This window comes from Octopus sinensis, linkage group LG28 (genome assembly GCF_006345805.1).
Source record: "Octopus sinensis linkage group LG28, ASM634580v1, whole genome shotgun sequence".
Lineage (NCBI taxonomy): Eukaryota > Metazoa > Mollusca > Cephalopoda > Octopoda > Octopodidae > Octopus > Octopus sinensis.
The window spans coordinates 16,895,078-16,915,332 of record NC_043024.1 but is presented as its reverse complement, the minus strand read 5'-3'; the positions used below and the strand labels follow the sequence as shown (position 1 = coordinate 16,915,332).

The following is a 20,255-nucleotide window of genomic DNA, read 5'->3' as shown; positions in this document are numbered from 1 at the left end:
CTATAGACATGCTGATATTATTCTTGTACATTTTGGTATGTCTCTTCAACTGAATACTGTTTGATCGTTACTGATGATTTATTATCAATTAAAATCTGAGATAAGATACAGGAGTTTTAAAACTTCAACTCATAAATATTTTATCAATTTTAACCGAAAGGTTCATTATGCCTAAAAGTTATACACTATTGATAATAAAATGGTTTTAAAGAGAAGAAAATCGATCATATACAATTCCTAAAGGTTTAAAATTAATATAGACTAACAAATTTAATGGCCTCAAGTTATGGTGTACCAAGGAGCTCATAAGGGTGAAATGGTGCTATCAACAACTGCTAGGACAACTAAAAAATATAAATAAATTAGATTATATGGAAATATTATTTAATATGCTCTCTCACTCAAAAGAATAAAAAAAGCCTCTCATAATAATTAAAAAACAAAATATTTTATAAACCCTTAAGTGTTTCTCTCCCCTTAAATGGAATCTTCACCCCCTCTTCTATCTCTCAGTAAAAAAACTCTCTCTCTCTCTCTCCCTCTTTTACTCCAAAAGCAACTGTGGGTGGCAGCAGCAACAGTCATCAGTCAAAACTTCCCAAAACAAATATGATTAAATTATCAAATCCATCAAAATCTTGCTGTAAACACTCTTTTATCATCTGGTAAGAAGAAATCAGCTTATAGATATGGACTACTGGAAGTTTTACCCCTTGTTTCAAATCTTCCCTGCCCCACCACCTTCTATTCCTTTTCCTGTCCCCACCCAATTCCTTTCCTTTTTATTCATTTGAGAAATTCAATACTTCTTTTTGTATGATTTTCCAAGTGTCTTCATGAACATTGTCCCCAAAACTTTATCACAAAATCGCATACAACACTTCTAGTAGCAAGGCATGCACATCACTATTTTTCATGAATAACTTTTCTTCATCAACCACTCTAAACAATTATTGTCTTTCAAAAATACATTTAGAATTTCATGAAAAGGATGAAGCACAGACGTTAATTCCCCTGGAGTTACATTCCTGCTGCTTCTTAAAATTTATTTGTAAAGCTGGATTTTAATAAACACCTGTTCTTTTCTTAAACCCCTCAACACTTTATTCCATACTTTTCATTCATTCAACCTTTCTCATGCAAACAAAAATACCTGAAAGGAATTTCCTATTTGGCAACGTTTAAGGTTTAAAAATAATAAACATTGGTTTTCAATTCGATTCCATCAACATACAAACTTAACCTTCTCGTGATCTGTACATTTTATTTGTGTCTTTTTCCTCCTGGTATCATATTCATTGTTAAAACTACAAAAACAAACAAAGCAAAGTGTATCATCTATATATCACCAATCTACCACAAGATAGTCACACTGTTTCTTCAATCTACCAAGAGTTTCAAAGAAAATCTTGTCAACACCAAACCAAATCAACAAAGCAGCAACACCAGTCTCCTACTGCTTTCAAATCTTTGCTTCCACACCTGAGGATATACGCTGGCTTGAGAAACTCTGCAAGGATTGCATTGGGTTTCATCGATGCAACCACCTAAGTAATTTACTAATTGAGTCCTGTGACAGATGCCAGTTCTTGCAGCACATCTTAACCATTTAGTATTGACATCATCCTGTTGAAAGTAATTCTTATTTATTCACATTGTTTTGAATTAATCACGCATTATCTTGTAGCTTTAATATTTTGATAAGGTAACTATTTATTTATAGAATGACATTGTAGGGCTGGTTTGAGAGGCTAGATCTGGACAATTTGAACATAAAACAAGTTGAATATTTTGGGTTGGATACAGCCAGATTAACTGCTAAAGGGTTAATGTTAGACAACTTCTTCAGGAAGACTTTACTTTTCTTCCTGAAACAAATTTTCATTCACTCCATAACTTCCTTGCTGTTATTTGAAGAGATTTACTAAAGCAACGCTTTTTAGTCTGAAAGTGGTATTATATCTATGTTTTTTGGTTGGTGGAACCATCCAGGAAAACCATTTCCAGATTTAGCATTCAGAAACTGAAGACAATGACACCTTAACCCTAACTGCATTAGTATCAGACTAATTTGCAAAGTGGCAAACTGGCAGAAATGTTGGCATGCCGGGCAAAATGCTTAGCAGTATTTCGGCTGTCTTTACATCCTGAGTTCAAATTCTGCCATGGTCAACTTTGCCTTTCATCATTCCAGGGTCAATAAATTAAGTACTAGTTGCATAATGGGGTCAATCAAATCCACTTGCCCCCTTCCAAAAATTTCAGACCTCGTGCCTCAAATAGAAAAGAATATTTAAGGTGGTGAGGTGACAGAAACGCTAGCATACCAGGTGAAATGCTTAGCAGTATTTCATCTGTCTTTATGTTCTGAGTTCAAATTCCACCGAAGTCAACTTTGTCGTTCATCCTTTCGGGGTTGATAGATTACGTACCAGTAGCATACTGGGGTCAATCTAATCGACTGACCACCCTCGCCCAAAACTTCATGCCTTATGCTTAGAGTAGAAAAATATCAGACAAACAGTTTTGTAGTTGATCAAACAGGACAGGTAGCAGCAGTAGTAGTAGTTTATTCACATCATTACTACAAATTACAGAGAGTACCAGTAAGAATGGTTTTACTGAGGTACTATGGTGTTTTATTATAGAATATAGAGTGTATGTTACAGTCACCAATAGTCATGGCATATTCAGGCATATCGCAACAGGTGTACACCTACTCTTTTACTTGTTTCAGTCATTTGACTGTGGTTATGCTGGAGCACTGCCTTTAGTCGAGCAAATCGACCACAGGACTTATTCTTTGTAAGCTTAGTACTTATTCTATCGGTCTCTTTTGCTGAACCGCTAAGTTATGGTGACATAAACACACCAGCATCGGTTGTCAAGTGATGTTGGAGGGACAGACAGACACACAAACATATACACACACATATATATGATGGGCTTCTTTCAGCTTCCATCTACCAAATCCTCTCACAAGGATTTGGTCAACCCGAGGATATAGTAGGGGCCATGAAGTGGGACTGAACCTGGAACAATGTGGTTGGTAAGTAAGCTACTTACCACACAGCCACTCCTATGCCTGGTTATTATAATATGGAGTACACTGATATAGAGCCATTAAAGAGAAAGGCCATAAACACAGCTGGCAGTAAAAGTGACATCAGTAGAGCAGCAGTTGTATGGTTGGGAGGTCAACCTAAGCAGTTGGTATAAAGTTAAGAGAGAATTTTTGAGCTAAGAATCAGAACATCAATTTTTGTATACCATGTCAACATGAACACAGCAATTTATGATGGTGATATGTGTGTGTGTGTGTGTGTGCGTGCATGTGTGTATAATATATATATATATAGGTAGAAAGAGAGAGAGAGAGAAGGAAAGAGAAACATATAAATAAGATATATATACATCTATGTACAATGATGGGGATAATATACGCATGCAAATATATTACCCAGTAGGTGTTATTATCAGAATCAAGATCAGTAATTTTCTTTGATATTGGCCAAATTCCCTATAATTTGCAGTATCCTGTCCTGACAAGAAAAGAAAGCCAGGTCACTAATTAGGTGTAAGCCATCATCACTAGGTTGGTTGGTCAATGTTTGGTCTTGTTATGGAAATGTGACAGGGGGGCACGGAGACAGGAGGTGTAAATGCGCCATCCTTTACATTTCTTCCTCCTCCATCTCACACAAATATATACATAATACAGGCATATATATGTATATATATATGTATGTATGTATGTATGTATGTATGTATGTATGTATGTGTGTATGTCTACATATATAAATGTATGTATGCACACACATGCATTCATTCATTCATACATAAACACAAATCTTGGAAGCCAGTCTTTCTCATAAGGTCACCTCTTAACACAATATATATTTTCGTAAAATGGCTAACGAGGCAATGAGGAAATCTCTTTGGTCTTTCCTCTTCCTGCATGTAGCAGCCAAACATTTCTCAAATCAGTCTTTTTAACAAGGGTCATACAGAATAATGTTATTCTAGATACACTGTATCTAGAGGCACAGTTATGACAGGAACACTTTGGGTATGGTAGATGAGTTCAACAAAAATTTAGATTCAGATGAATATGGTACTTAAGCTGAGGCACCAGAATTTAGTATGGTATAATCCATACAATTTCAAAGTAAGGTGATTAAAATCAAAATAAGCAACAAGGATATCCAGAGGTAATGCAGTACGATTGTTTCATGCAACTCCATTTAATTGAACAATGCAATCATTACATCAATTTAAAATGTAGAGCAATCTTCAGCTGCACAAAGACATAGACTTTAATTAAATTAGAACAGATGGACACATTAGTGTAATTATAAAATCTCCGAGAAGTTAAGGAGATAGATAAAGAATGAGTTGTCTCTACTTCAGCATAGAAGTTACTCTATGATGATGTAGTGAAGTAGAGTAACTTCTATGCTGAAGTAGAGACATGTTCTTTATCTATCTCCTTAACTTCTTGGAGATTTTAGGCATAATCTGTTCTAATTTAATCAAATTCTATGTCTTTGTGTAGCTGAAGATTGCTCTGCATTTTAAATTGATGTAATGATTGCATTGTCCAATTAAATGGAGTTGCATGAAACGATCATACTGCATTACTTCTCTCTCTCTCTCTACATATCTATAAATATAAATAAATATAGGATAGTGGTACAACAAGGCACCAATGTTTACTGGAAATAGCAGTCGATAATTTTATGATGCTATAGTAAAGCTTCACTGTATAAATTCTGGCAAAGATGTGTGTGGGCAGCGAACATAAAAAATTTCACTTTAACTCTAGGAAGAACATTATTTATATTTGTGTGGCATCGTCTGTTTTACTGTCCTTGTTTCGTATACATTCGATCCTTTTTCCAAGAAATCTAATGCTTGTAGCTTAGTTTTTCCTTGGGGCTGGCCGGATCGGAGCGATCTCAAGATTAATCAGCCGAAATTGCGAGGATGATCTGGTTCTTGACTGAAGATTAGAGGCTTCGAATGACCCGTCCATTTTTTGTGTCGTCTATTTGAATGTTTTGCGTTCTTGTCCCATTTTGCATTTTTATATATATATATATATGTATAAGAACTTACTGTCATCAAGGCTGTGTGGCATTCGATTATAAATAAATAAAATGAAAAATACACATTGTGTAGAGGACATCACCAAAGAGTGAAGAATATGTAATCATGAGAGATAAATAATAAGACGGCTATTTTGTCCTGTACTTATCTCTCGTGTGTTTACATATTTTTCACTTGTCGGTGATGTCCTGTACACAATGTGCATTTTTCATTTTATATATGTATATATATATTTGTTTCTTTATATATAATTGTATATACATTTTTGTTTTATGTATTTTGTTATATTTGCTTTAGCTGCTTTTCTTCTTTTTATCCCTTTCTGGGTTTTTTTTTTTTGTTAACATTAAAGATGGTTAACTCACTAAACTTTTATCTACCACCTTAGGTGATATGAAACAATATCTTTATTTTTACTGACCAAACCAAGCTTATTTCAGGCTTCCATACTTTGTATATATAAAGAGATTTTCTTTTTGTTTCGTCTTGCAAGTACTTGGTGACCCTGTCAGTGCAGGTACCACTTAAAAGCACCCAGGCCACACTGTAAAGTGGTTGGTGTTCAGAAAGGTATCCAGCTGTAAAAACCATGCCAAAACTGACCTTGTCTATGCTTGCATTATGTAAAACCACTCAGTCCATTCTACAGGGTGGCTGGTTTTAGGAAGGGCATCCAGCTGTAAAACCCTTGTAAAGACTGACTTTGCTTGTGCTGGTACCATGTAAAAAGCACTAAGTCTACTCTGCTGAGTGGTTGGTGTTAGGAAGGGCATCTAGCGGTAAAACACCTGCCAAAACAGCTCTTCTGGAACCATCTCAACCATACTTGCATAGAAGGTGGACGTTAAACGATGATGATGACTTAGATTTGAATCACTGGTGAAACCATCATATTCTGATGATCTGATGAGCTAGCTTTCTTTACTTGCATTGATTTGTGAATAAGCAATCACATTTTAGAATGCAAAGCATGATTATTGATGGAATCATGTAAACATAATTTTATTCCATAGTGAAATTATTGCTACATGAAGAAGGCTGTGAAACAGCTGTAACCTTAAGGATGTCAAGTGATTATGAAAATATATTCATCTCTCATATCTCCTGACCTTTCATGGTTTACATACACCTCATGAAGTGATTCCATTGATGAGCTCTTCTGTATTTCAGCTGCATGGACACTCTGCATAACTCTTCTCTGTATTGGATTTACTATCATCATCATCATCATCGTTTAACGTCAGTTTTCCATGCTAGTGGATTGTTAACCAATTCCATAAGAGGAGCTTTCTGTGATACCCACAAAATTTTCTAAATTCATATCTTATACATCCATGTATAAGATATGAAATCCTATTTCATTTGCTTCAGGCTTTTGACTATGACCATGCTGGGACACCATCTTGAAGGGTTTTTTGTTGAACATGTTGATCCCAGGAGTTATTCTTTATAAGCTTAGTACTTATTTTATCTGTCTCATTTGCTGAACTGCTAAGTTATGGAAACACAACAGTACTTGTTGCCAAGCAGTGATGAGGGGGACAAGCACACACACTTATACGATGGGTTTCTTTCAGTTTCCATCTACCAAAGCCACTCACAAAGGGCTACAGTAGAAGACACTCACCCAATACTCCATGCAGTAGGACTGAACTGAAAGCTACATGGTTGCACATTAAACTTCTTTATCGCACAACAACGCCTGATAAATCAATATCTCAGGATTAGAAGAAGCGCTATTCAAATATTTGAAAAGGTAAGGATCAATTCTAAAGCACATGATTCCTCATTCTTGGATAATGAAATGTTTAAAGATGGCGCTAAGGCAAGGAAATGGGGATTGTAAAGAATATGAACCAATGGAAATAGAATGATGTTGTTTGGTTGAAGGAGTTTGGAGATATGAAGAATTAAGATCAATAAAGCAGTCTTTGAGAGAGATAAGCTTATTCCCTTCACTTTTTGTTGATATGTTTAACAGTTTTAACACTGTTACTAAGAATGATGGAATGGTTAAGTATGGTATTAAAGAATGGTGGCAGAAAGTAAATCGCTTTCTCTTCATGGATGACTTAAAGAGTGAAAATTAAATAGATTCTTAAGTTGAAACTTGGCATGGATTTAGTGAAGAATATACAGTGGAATGGAAATTGGGATTAAAACGTGTGGAGGGATGATGATGATGATAACAACGATGGAATTAGAGAGAGAGAGGATAATAGAAAGGAATGGGAAAGAATTACCAAATAGGGAATTCATAAAATATTCAGCTGCAGAAAGTCTATAAATGCTGAACTATAACAGAAGCAAAGCAAGGACAAAATTGAAGGTTTTTGAAAAGGAAAATCTGCAGAGAGTTCAATCTTTAACTCGTTAGTGGTAATGTTTCTAATGAAATACAAGGTTTTCATTAATTTTAACAGGCAAAACCAGAAGAGGCCTTGAAGTAATAGCTCAACCTGTAAGAAATACCAGTTAAATCTCCCTCAAATATTACCCAACATCCTAAAACAAAATCATTAATGAATTGATGGATGATTGAAACCTTGGCTAATATAATTCTACACAAATGGTGTGAACATAATATTAGTAGTTCCTGTGACTGTATGACTGAAATGGTGACAAGGTGACAGAGGAGTTAGATGGCCAAAAACAAAGATTTTACAGTATTTGACCCAGTTCAAACCCAACCAATGTCACCACTGGCTTTCAACCTTTCAGGATTCATAAGTAAAGTCTTGGGCTCAATGCTTCTTCCATGCTTTCTTTCCTTCTCTCTGAAAGAAATTCTTGTGTCCAGATCTGGAGAGGGATGGTCTCTACTAGATTTAAGACACTCAAAAGACAACATACATCATCCTTATGGCTTTTTCAGGAGATGAGGACCCAAGAACAGAATCAAACCTAAACCAAGTTTACAAACAACAGCCCCAAACTACTAATTATCTTTGTAGTTGAATACTTTCATTTGATGTTAATTAATCACAGCATCACCAATACCTGATCAATACTTAATAATCAATACTCCCTACTATATAAGATGGCTATCAATGGTCCTGGCTAATCCTTATTTTTACCTCTGATTGGTGACATTACCGAGAACAAGCACCAACCCCTCATACAGTACGTTGACTAAAATCTCTAAATCTCCAGTTCGTAAATTATCAAATTTGTCCTTAGGGCTTCTTTACTTCCTCAACAGCAGAATCCCACCTTGGGCCCACACCACTGGGAATACTCCAAACACTTGGTGGTTTGCCAAGTGCTGAGCAAACCACCAACAGCTGCACTCACTGACTCATTGCTATCTCTATATATATAAAACTGAGCATGTGTGTCTGTCTGTTTCCCTAAAACTTGAGAACTACACAACCAATTTCATTCAAATTTTACACATGCCTTACTTAGGGTCCATGTAGTTTCATGGGCAAAAAAAAATGTTCAACTTCTTGCCTAGGGCGAGCCGATAGCAATATCATATCTTCTCCACTAATTCAGTATCACATGTTAAAAGTGAAACAAAAACATTTCTCTATTTTATGTCAGATACTTTCACTTTAACAATAAAAATAATAACAATTGAATTATATGTAGTAAGTAATAATTAAAATCAAACTAAAGTATATTATAATCGTAACATAACAAAAGTAAAAATAGCAATTGGTATAAAATTGCATCAATGACTTGAACTAGGAATAAATTAAAAATAAAATTAGTGTGCAGAAATGGAATAGTCCAGATGGAGCTGTGCACATACTGTTTACCATGGCTTTTACATTAGATTATCTGCTAATTAGCTAGCATTAAGTATCTATATGAAGTTTGGCTCACAAAAACTGTTACTCAGTGTTTTAGGTTCCCATTTGTCGGACAGTTTTCTTTGGAATAGAACATAATATGGTTATATGCATAGATATACAATTACCGTGGTAGATACACACTTGAAAATGGTTTTGTTTCATTGGCCCTTTCAACTAACGGTCTTTTCAATAACCGGCTGCATGAAATTGCAGTTTACAATCATATTATCATGAAGATCAAAGAAAACCTTAAATCAAAAATAGCTTATGTAGTAGGAAAAAGGACCTGAATACCTAGGGTAAATAATTGGTACTTGATAAGGTTGAGAACTGAAAGTGCTTGCACATTTATTTAAGCCTACACACAATTTGTGAAATTCCTTCCTAAAGGTCAATACCATTCTACTCTCTAAAAAGTTTTTTTTTTGTCTGAATCCTAACTTTTTGAAAAAAATATTCCTCTAAATATATATATGTATATGGCAGGCTTCTTTCAGTTTTCATCCGCTAAATCCACTCACAAAGCTTTGGTCAGCCCAGGGCTATAGCAGAAGACACTTGCCTAAGTTGTCACACAGTGGGACTGAACCTGGAACCATGTGATTGGGAAGCAAACTTCTTACCTCACAGCTTTGCCTCAGTACCATTGTAACATATAACATCCACAGTTTGCTATAATCCAATATATTTGCTTTTGAGTTCAAATTCCACCAAGATCGACTTTGCCCTTCATCCCTTCTGGGTCAATAAAATAAGTACCAGTTAAGTATTGGGTTTAATGTAATTGACGTAACCCCTCCCCCCTCCCAAATTACTGGCCTTGTACCAAAATTTGAAACGATTATTTCATTTAATTGATGATGTCTTGTGAAGGGAGGACTGGGCATAGGGATAAGTGAGGTCAGGGAAAGGTTCGATACCCTCGAGGGTGACAGGAGAAGAGAGAGACAAGAGGATTGCGAATGCATGGGGGATGGAGGGGGAGTATGTCCCTCCTACCCAACTCTAAGGTGCAGAAGCCATTTCCATATCAGTAGAAAAGCAGTGAGAGGACACAGCACACCTGAAATCTAAAAGCTGGAGCATGTCAGGGAGTGACTTTACACTAATCAGCTGAGTGGCTCTTTTTCGTATGTGGTACAGGATGATGTCTTCATGTTGAGCAACAAAATCTCAGGTGAGAGAGCAGTACTTGACTGTGACCCACAGCTAAGGTTTGGAGAGTGTAGATAATTATTGGGATGGAGGGGTGAAGTATGTTCTGGCCCAGAATAGAAGGGTTAGCATTGGGATATGGACCTTACTATGGTAAAGATGCGTGTTTGCCGGCAGAGACCCTTGGTGGCAGTGAAACCCAACAAATAATGACATCAGTTTCTGTGGAATTGTGCCAGTGGCTGAAATACAACACTTTGATACTTAATAGCAATAAAATACCATTTAGACACAAATGGAAAGTTAATAAAACTATTTTTGTGTGTTTTTAAAACGGTTAAAATGACTTTCATGTGATGTAATTATTCCAGTGTTGGCACCAAATTACAAAAGCAATCACCTGCCAAACAACTAGAATCAACTTATACACATCTATAACAACAACAATACTTAATATTACATAAAGAATGATTAAAGACAAGCACTTAACGATGATCGAGATTGGTTGAGATAATTAACAAATAATTTCTGAATGCATCGTTTGGATATCTCCAAATGGTTTTATGAAATTGATAATGGAATGGTAGAGTTAATTTTGGCTTTGGTGTTAGTTCTGGAGACTGCTTCCATCATCTCATGCTGTCTCTCTTCTATTACATTCCTTACATGTCTTCCTCTGCACTGACAGGAGAAGAAAGATGGATGTTACTCTGTTGTTGTTGTTCTTTGGTTCCAGCCCAATCATTGTACAGCAAACAGGATTCACATCTGGCCATTCTGACTTTTGCTCGGGCATAGTGCATCTCGGTCTACATTATTCATTGTGTCCTCCCTTTATTTTAGAAAGACAGTGTGTGTAACTAAAAGGAGATTTGGTTGCCATTTCCGGTAGTTTGAACCTTGTAGACATTCAAATGCCATTTGTTGTTTAGCCCTAGGCCGACCTTGCTCCAGCAGACTTTTTACCAAACACATCTCAGTCGTGACCACATTTCTTTTTGTTAGACAGAATATCTAGGAATATATTATTCAATGTGCTCTGTCTTTTCTAAAATGGCTGGTGTAATCTGAAGGACACTTGGCTGCTATTTCTAAAATGTCAAGTGACCACATCCATTTTCCTTTGTTGGTTTCTTATGTTGTTGTTGTTGTTACTGATTTAATCAATGTTGTCCAACAAACAGAATCTGAATGTGAGTGTTTGACTTACTAGAAATAACAGCCAAATCTCCTTCAAATCACATCCTACTGTTCTCAATAAAGAACATACTTTGACAATATAGTCTCTGGCCCATAAAACTGTTGGTTAGCCATGGTAGGAGTGTCTGCTAGGGTGAAACAACAGCAGTAATCTATTAACCCTTCCGATGTCAAAAACTAGCATTACTCAATGTAAACAGCTACTCCTACTACAATAAGTTTATGTTGTAGACATGTGTATGCTTAACCCTTTCGATACCAACCTACCTGAGACCACCCAAGGTTCTACAACATAAACTTAATGTTTTAACTCTTTAGCACCCAGGTTACCCTCTCAAATATGATCATTTATTCATATAGTTTTGAATTAATCCTGCATTATCTCATAGCTTCAAGATATTTATGATGTGATTGGACATTGTAGGGTAGGTGTGAGAGGCTGGACCTGATCAGTTTGAACATAAAGCAAATAGAATATTTGGGCCAGATATGACCAGTTTAAATGCCAAAGGGTTAAAGTGGTCTAGATTATAATCTTCCATCAGAATTTTATGCTAATTTGTTCCAGACCCCAGCTTAATAATCCTTTCCACTGGAAGCACAAGGCCTCAGATTTGAGGGAAGGGATTAAGTCAATTACATTGACTTAATTTGAGAGGAGTGGACTAGTAGATTACATTGACCCCAGTGTTTTACTGGTACTTACTTTAGTTCTATATTTGAGAGATGAGGAATTATGTACATTATTTACATTCAATGGATATTTGTCCTCATCTTATTTGTTGTTAACACAACGTTTCAGCTGATACACCCTCCAGCCTTCTTCAGGTGTCTTGGGGAAATTTCGAACCTGGGTTCTCATTCCTAAGGTATTTTTACTATTTTTACATACCTTAGGAATAAGAACCCAGGTTTGAAATTTCCCCCAAGACACCTGAAGAAGGCTGGAGGTTATATCAGCTGAAACGTGTTAACAACAAACAAAATGAGGACAAATATCCATTGAATGTAAATAATGTAAATAATGGTACTTAATTTATCGACCATGAAACGATGAAAGGCAAAGTCGACCCCAGCAGAATTTGAACACAAAATGTAGCAGCAGACGAAATACTGCTAAGCATTTCGCCTGGCATGCTAATGATTCTGCCAGCTGGCCACCTTTAGACCCCAGCTTAATAACGAGGAAGTTATTTTACTAAATTTTCCATTAATTTCAAAATTAACTGAAACAAAGACAGCAGATGTTAACAAAAATATGGTAACAAAAGGGTTAATGTAGTTCTCAGGGAGATTCAGTGAGACTTGGAATGTAAAAAGACTGACCCCTTTGAAATGCAAGCACTATGGGTTCTCACCAGCTGAGTAGACTGGAGCAATGTGAAATAAAGTGTTTTGCTCAAGGACACAAAGTGTCGCGGGGTATTGAACTCACGACTCTGTGATCATGAGCTGATTACCCAAACCACTAAGCCACGCTCCATTGCCTTTTTCCATTATATTACTAAAACAAACATGTATCTACATTGTCAGGAAACAATTAAACTTCCATTATCTTCCCATTAGCTACAACATAACCCACACACACACACACTCATACATACACATAATCACACACACGCGTGCAACCACACACACTTACAAACTCATACACACACACGCACACACACTCCCACACAAACTCACATGCATGCACGCACACAAATTCATGTGCATGTACACACACAACCACATACACATGCACACACACACACATATACATGTCTACACAGAAACTCACACACATACATATACACAAACTCATATGCACACACACACACACACACACATACGCACACACAAACTCATCCGCATACATACACACACATAAAATCTGCACACACAAACACAAACTCATACACACGTACACACACACACATAAACTCATCCGCACACACACACAAACTCATACACACACACACACACACACACAGCTACCGCTCCCCATTATCTAAATATCTAACAAAAAAGTCATGAAACGCTAAAAGAGAGTGACCTAACTTCGAATGTAGGTAATAAAATTCTAAAATTCAATTATTAGTGCAGTAGAACAATAAATTCCAATTTGTACCGAAATTCAAAGAGTTTTGCTCAGCAGGTCTGATTTAATTAAAGAAGGAGTCGAAATTAAAAGCAGGTGCAATAAATAACAGGGAATAAAACACAGTATTTAAGAAGGAAATAATGTTGGTTGGTTGGTTGGTTGGGGTATTTAGTGAGGGACTATGCAGCCTGACCCCTGGGTGAAGGTTTGGAATAAAAAAGAATTTTAAATATGTTCATTATTTTTTATCTTTTACTTGTTTCAGTCATTTGACTCTGGCCATGCTGGGGCACCACCTTGAAGGGTTTTAGGTGAACTAATCAACCCCAGGACTTTTTTTTTTTAAGCCTGGTACTTATTCTATTGGTTGCTTTTACTGAACTGCTAAGTTATTGGGATGTAAACACACCAACACACACCCAAAGACATACGTAAGTTTGTCATTTTTCAGTTTTATTTCAAGTTTTCTGCCAATAGAGAAAGAGCTGGTTTCTAACCTAGATCCAAGACTCCTTGATTGGAATTTCAACATCAGCAACAAGGTATTTTTGTATGTATGTATGTATGTATGTGTGTATGTATATATATATATATATATATATATATATATATATATATATATAGAGAGAGAGAGAGAGAGAGAGAGAGAGAGAGAGAGAGAGAGAACAAATACACCTCCAGGTTATCAGCGTCACTTGGGCTCATCACAGATTTCGCATAAGACACATGCCTGCTTAAAGAATTTCATGTTTTTCCGTTTTATTTCTAGCCCCCGAATGGCTTATTTTTTTATATCTAGCTCTATGTTTTTCTCCATTTCTAAGTTAAGGGTAAAAATAAGGCAACCCTGCAAAACACAACTGATCTTTACACACAGATGCACAGAATAACAGCAATCAAATAATGAAAGCGGAATGCACAACAGACATCAGTGATCTGATTCTTGATCACCTGTACTCTTGACAAGAGATGTCAGTTAGTCTGTTACACCTGCCAAGCTCGTTCGTATTAGCCTGAGTTGCTGGATAATTTTTAGTTCCTTTAAGAATATTGTAGAATGGAAACTTTTCATAGATTGGAATTTAAATCCTAATCTTTACAGAAATTTGTTGTTTCAAGAAAAAATTGAATTTGAATTACTTTTAATTTTTACGATTATAGATAACAACTCAGGCTGTAACTTCTGATCCTGAGTCAGGCATCTGTGAACGATGTCAAAAGAACGTCTGTTACAAATGATATTTTTTGACACAGGGCACCTCTAAGATGCCACCAGATGCTGAATGAAAATAAATGAACTGTGACCAGGCTCAATCAAAGGAGCAAGAGTTATTGGCTGAAATTACATACTTGAAGTCAGTCAGTGTTGGCAGAAACTGAATCAGCTTGCAAATTCACGTTCATTTTACTAAATATATAGGCTAACTCTAAGAAGCATAAAGAGTTATATAATCGGTTTATTACCGAACACTCCATTGTATTCTTTACACGAAACCGATTGCTGAAATCAGCCATGATGGATATCTAATACTATACATTTCGCATAATATATATATATATATATATTTCTTAGAACCCCTTTGGTCATGACTGACCGTGGGATTTCACCTAGAAAGTTACTCTCCCAGGTACAAGTCCGGGCAAGGTTGTTTATGGTAGACCAGCAGTCACCCACGCATACCGGTCTCCTCTCTCCACTCCACCAGTGTTATCCAAAGGAAGGCAAAGGGGCCAATACAGCTTGGCACCTGTGACATTGCAACTCATTTCTACAGCTGATTGAACTGGAGCAATGTGAAATAAAGTGTCTTGCTCAAGAACACAACATGCAGCCCGGTCCAGGATTCAAACTCACAACCTCGCGATCGTAAGCTCAAGACTCTAACCACTGAGCCATGCGCCTTCACACACACACACATACATATATATATATCATCATCATCATTTAATGTCTGCTTTCCATGCTGACATGGGTTGGATGGTTTCACATGGAGTTGGCTAGCAGGAAATGGTTCAGACTCCAACTGTCTGTTGTGATATGTTTTCAACAGCTGGATGCCCTTCCTAATGCCAACCACTTAACAGAGTGAACTGGGTGCTTTCTTTACGTGTCTCAGTCATGAGAGCATTTATGCAGCACCGGCATGGGTGTATTAGATGTGTGTGTGTGTGTGTGTGTGTGTGTGTGTGTGTGTGTGTGTGTGTGTGTGTGTGTGTGTGTCTGTCTGTCTGTGTGTGTCTGTGTGCTAACCAGTCAGTAATTACTCTGATGCTCTCAAACCCGATGCTCTACCAATTGAGTCATAATTCCACAAAAAAAAAAAACTTGTAATTAATTGTATACATTTTGAGGGTGGAGGAATGATGCTGAGGGTGAAGTCGACAAAAATCAAACCCCCAGTATTTTTTGAATATTTCATTGACACTCCACCCACCCCCAACTCAGGGGGACAGATGAAAGACGAAAGATAACCAACCCCACTGGCAATACATCGTCTCAAAGACATAAAGGGATAATAATGCAAGCACAGACAAGACATTTAGTCCAAAGTCTCAACCACCCTAACCAGCTCCACCCTTGCCACCCACCACCATTAATCTGTTTTTTGCTACGTTAGGTTTTTATTTTATTTTTCCGGCTTTTTGTAATGCTGATTTTAGAAACATAAATAATTACCTCATATATTATAGGAAACGAATAAAAATAAGACAGACATAGACAGAGGGACAAACAGACAGACAGCCGGCTTAATTTGTTATTAGTTGTCAGTCTCGGTGCTTCCCGAAGCTCCTTATCAGTGCCCCCCCCCCCACCTGCCGCCAACTCTTTCCTCTCACAGTTGCAATCAGTTCTTGATACTTATGGATGAAAGATTTTTCAAGTCCTTCAGAAGAAGAAAAACAAGATTTTTATAACAGTAGAATGTCTAAAAGGTCACCCAATAAATGAATTTACTTTTTGGCTGTTTGGTTTCTTCTGACTTTCACATAGCTTAATGATCATATTTTATTCGTTCTCTTTTCCGCAAAAACGGTAAAGTAAAAAAGAATAAAAAATACATTATTAAACCATCGGTCGAATCTTTTGAAGATATTCGCCATTGTTATCTCAGCTTAAAAATTTATGAACTAATGTCAGTGTTGGTCATTTCGGTTTAGTGGACAATATAGTACTACAAGGTCTTTTCGACTGGTTTGTTTGTTTCGGAATACACCAGTCTGTTGCTAACGCAGTTTTATGTCAGAGACAAAAAAATGTTTAAAAGATGTTCTGCTATTTTGGGTAACTTAGAAGTGTAGATGTATCATTATTGGTGGTGGTGGTGGTGGTGGTGGTAGTAGTGATGGTGGCAATGGAGGTGGTGATGGCAGCGGTGGTGGTGGTAGTGTTTGTCATGATGGTTGGGGTGGTGGTTCTGGTGGTAGTGGTCGTGCTTTTGGTTGCAGTAGTGGGGGGGGGGGGATAGCAGTGTTAGTTTTAGAAGAAATGATGGTAGTGGTTTTTTTGTTGCTGTTGTTGTTTAACCACAGGTCAACCCTGGTGAATCAGTCCTATGATCAAAGACATTCCAGTCATGGCCGCCCAGTATATTTATACTCAAGACTACACTGTCCACTGTATCCCTTCTTTCCTAGGTAGTCAAGAATGAAAAGATTTGGCTGCTATTTTTAGCAGGTCACGTACCCAAAGAGAAGATGTTTCATTGGATCATCTGTACATGTGTGGCTGCTATTATTTAACACCTAGTTAGTGTTCCTCAAGGAGACCGCTTATCAAAGAGATTCCATCCATGACTAACCTGTCTTTTTATACGCTATTATGATACATGCATTTGGAAGGTGCATGACCCAGTGATTAGATTGATGGACACATAATCATGATGTAGGTTCTGTTCCTGGGCAGTAATTGCATGTCCTGGGGCACATTGTTTCATACTGCTTCAATTCCCTCAGTTGCAAATGGGCAACATCTTGTACACTTACCTTCATTTGAAATGGTTGGGATGTCATTTGAGGGAGATTTGACTGTCATTTCAAATAAGTCAAGTAAATTCATAGAGCTGGAGTTTGGTTATTATTTTAATGCCGCAGATGGTGACAAGTGTACAAGAACCTTTGAAAGCAAATATGTTCCTTAAGGCTTCGTGAAGATATACAGGGTGCCCTACAAAAAATAAGGAATCTTGTTGCTGTTTTGTCCTCTGATCAACAATAATCAAGTAGTGTTCCAACTATGGCCATCCTATCTTTTCCTATCTGCTGGGACAGTAAGACCACATTATCTAACAAGCCTCTTTCTATACCAATAAAGTGTTAATGGGGGGTGGGTGGATTCAGTTACTATTGCAAGAAATTTAAGTGACCACGTAGAGATTCCCTTGTGGGTGCTATTGTGATATATATATATAAAAGAATTTTTTGTGCAATGAGATAAAAAAACCAAGGCTGTGTAGATATTAGAACATTTATAGATAGAAGGTCTTACAGATGTTTCCAGGATATTTATTAATTATATCCCTTCATCGGAGATGGTCTGAGAGGATGGTTAAGAAATAGTTAATTTAGATAAGATATAAAATAGAGAGTGAGGTGGAGGAAAGAAAATAGATGTGAGATATGTAGGGATATTGAAGTTCTAGATCCATTTTTTAGGCAGAGTAGTGTGTGTACATACATATATAAATATATATATTGGGCCTTACAGAGGCAATGCCCAAAACCTTTGACATTATGTCATGCTTGAGAAGAAGACCCATCAAGCCAAGCAAAACCACAGTCGTGGCAGATACTGGTGTCACGCAGAGTGGCACCTCTGCCAGTGGCATGTAAAAGTACCCAGTACACTTTTGGAGTGGTTGGCATTAGGAAAGGCATCCAGCTGTAGAAAACCATGCCAAATCAAACTGGAGTCTGGTGCAGCCTTCCAGCATGCCAGTCCAGTCAAACTATCCAATCCATGTCAGCATGGACAACGGACGTTAAATGATGATGATGATTATACATATACATACATATGAATATATATATATATATATATATATATATTATATATATATATATAATAATAATAATAAATATTAGGGAATAAATCCAAATTTACAAGGAAAAATCAGATTTAAGATTGAATCCAATTTTATAATAAAATATATTATAATAAATTAGAGACAAAACCACTATTATGCAAATCAAACAAAGAAAGACTTAAGCCAATACATAAAATATAAAATAATTTATATAAATTATTTTATATTTTATGTATTGGCTTAAGTCTTTCTTTGTTTTATTTGCATAATAGTGGTTTTGTCTCTAATTTATTATAATATATATATATATATATATATATATATATATATATATATATATAGGGTGGCCCAAAAGTAGGTTTACAGTTATCACATAGGCACTTGAAATTTCTTTTAAAACATTTAAATTTCTATAGAATAATGGTTTCATATATTTTTATAATTAAGATCTAAGCTGTTAATATATAAATGATGAAGATATATTTGAATATATGTATATATATATATATAGATGTATGTATGTGCATATATATATATATAGATGTATGTATGTGCATATATATATATATAGATGTATGTATGTGCATATATATATATATAGATGTATGTATGTGCATATATATAAATATATATGTATGTATGACAGAGGCAGTACTAATTTATACTATACAGTGGTAGATACCACGAGAGGAACTCTCATATTGGCTTTTGATGCCAATTGCACTTTTGTTCGTGTTACATTTTGCATTGGTGATCAAAAGCTAATAGGAGAGATTTTCTCATGGCAATTACCACAGTATAGCCTGTTCTAATGAAGGAACCACATTTAAGTAGGGATAAACATTACCTTATTGTGATGCAGGTTTCTAAGGTGTCATGATTTGTTACAGTTTTTGTATAAAACAACTGGTCACCAGGCACCAGACACTAGATGTACACTCTAATATAGAGATTGTGGTAGATTTGGAGGTTTTTGAGCTTGTTTCAATCTAAAGAATTGTTCATACAATACTGGTTTAATGGGTGCAAAATCTAATATCTTGAGGACAAGGGTCCTAAGTAGTACTTTCTTTCACTGCTTACCCATATCCTACTTATCAATATTCTACAACGAATTCATCTGTCTTTGTGTTCTGAGTTCAAATTCCACCATGGTTGACTTAGCCTTTCATTCTTTCAGGGTCGATAAATTAAGTACCAGTTACATACTGGGGTTGATCTAATTGACTGGCCCCCTCCTCTAAAATTTCAGGCCTTGTGCCTAGAGTAGAAAGAATATTCTACGACCAATTCGTTTGTCTTTACATTCTGAGTTCAAATTCCACCATGGTTGACTTTGCCTTTCATCATTCTGGGGTCAATAAATTAAGTACCAGTTGCATACTGGGGCCGATCTTATCAACTGGCCTCACCTCACCCCAAACTTCAGGCCTTTGCCAAGACTAGAAAAGAATATTCTACAACCTGTTCTTGATTGTGATGAAGACTCATCCATCACTCATTCACATTGCAGAGTCTATACTCCTTTCAAAGGATTGAGTTCTTTCTGTAGGGATTGACTGAAGAATTTCTGGCAATTTATTTCCTTTATTTTTTTTTTAATGACAATGTGCTAAATGTTTGATGTAGAGTCAAAAGCTTTGGCACCTTTTGTTGTGGTCCATTTATTTGAAGTGAAGTTGTATTCCAATGGATCTTGTGACAAATCGTTTTACTTGCATTAATTTATGTTTTATCTCTTACTTGTTTCACTCATTTGACTGTGACCATGCTGGAGCACGACCTAGAAGAATTTCAGTCAAACTAAATCAACCCCAGGACTTTTCTTTTTTAAGCCTGGCACTGACTCAGTTGCTCTCTTTTGCCAAACTGCTAAGTTACAGG

The 20,255-nt window shown here is 36.4% G+C and overlaps 1 protein-coding gene and 1 long non-coding RNA gene across 2 annotated transcripts in view; one reads left to right on the top strand and one right to left on the bottom strand.

Moving 5' to 3' along the window:
- LOC115225697 overlaps positions 1-20,255 on the bottom strand; it is a 426,722-nt gene that overhangs the window by 141,418 nt on the left and 265,049 nt on the right. The gene's annotated exons all lie outside the window — the stretch shown is intronic.
- On the top strand, positions 5,850-14,848 carry LOC118768390. Its single transcript, XR_005004204.1, has 3 exons — positions 5,850-5,862; positions 8,704-8,706; positions 14,790-14,848. It is a non-coding gene; the product is annotated as an uncharacterized LOC118768390 (long non-coding RNA).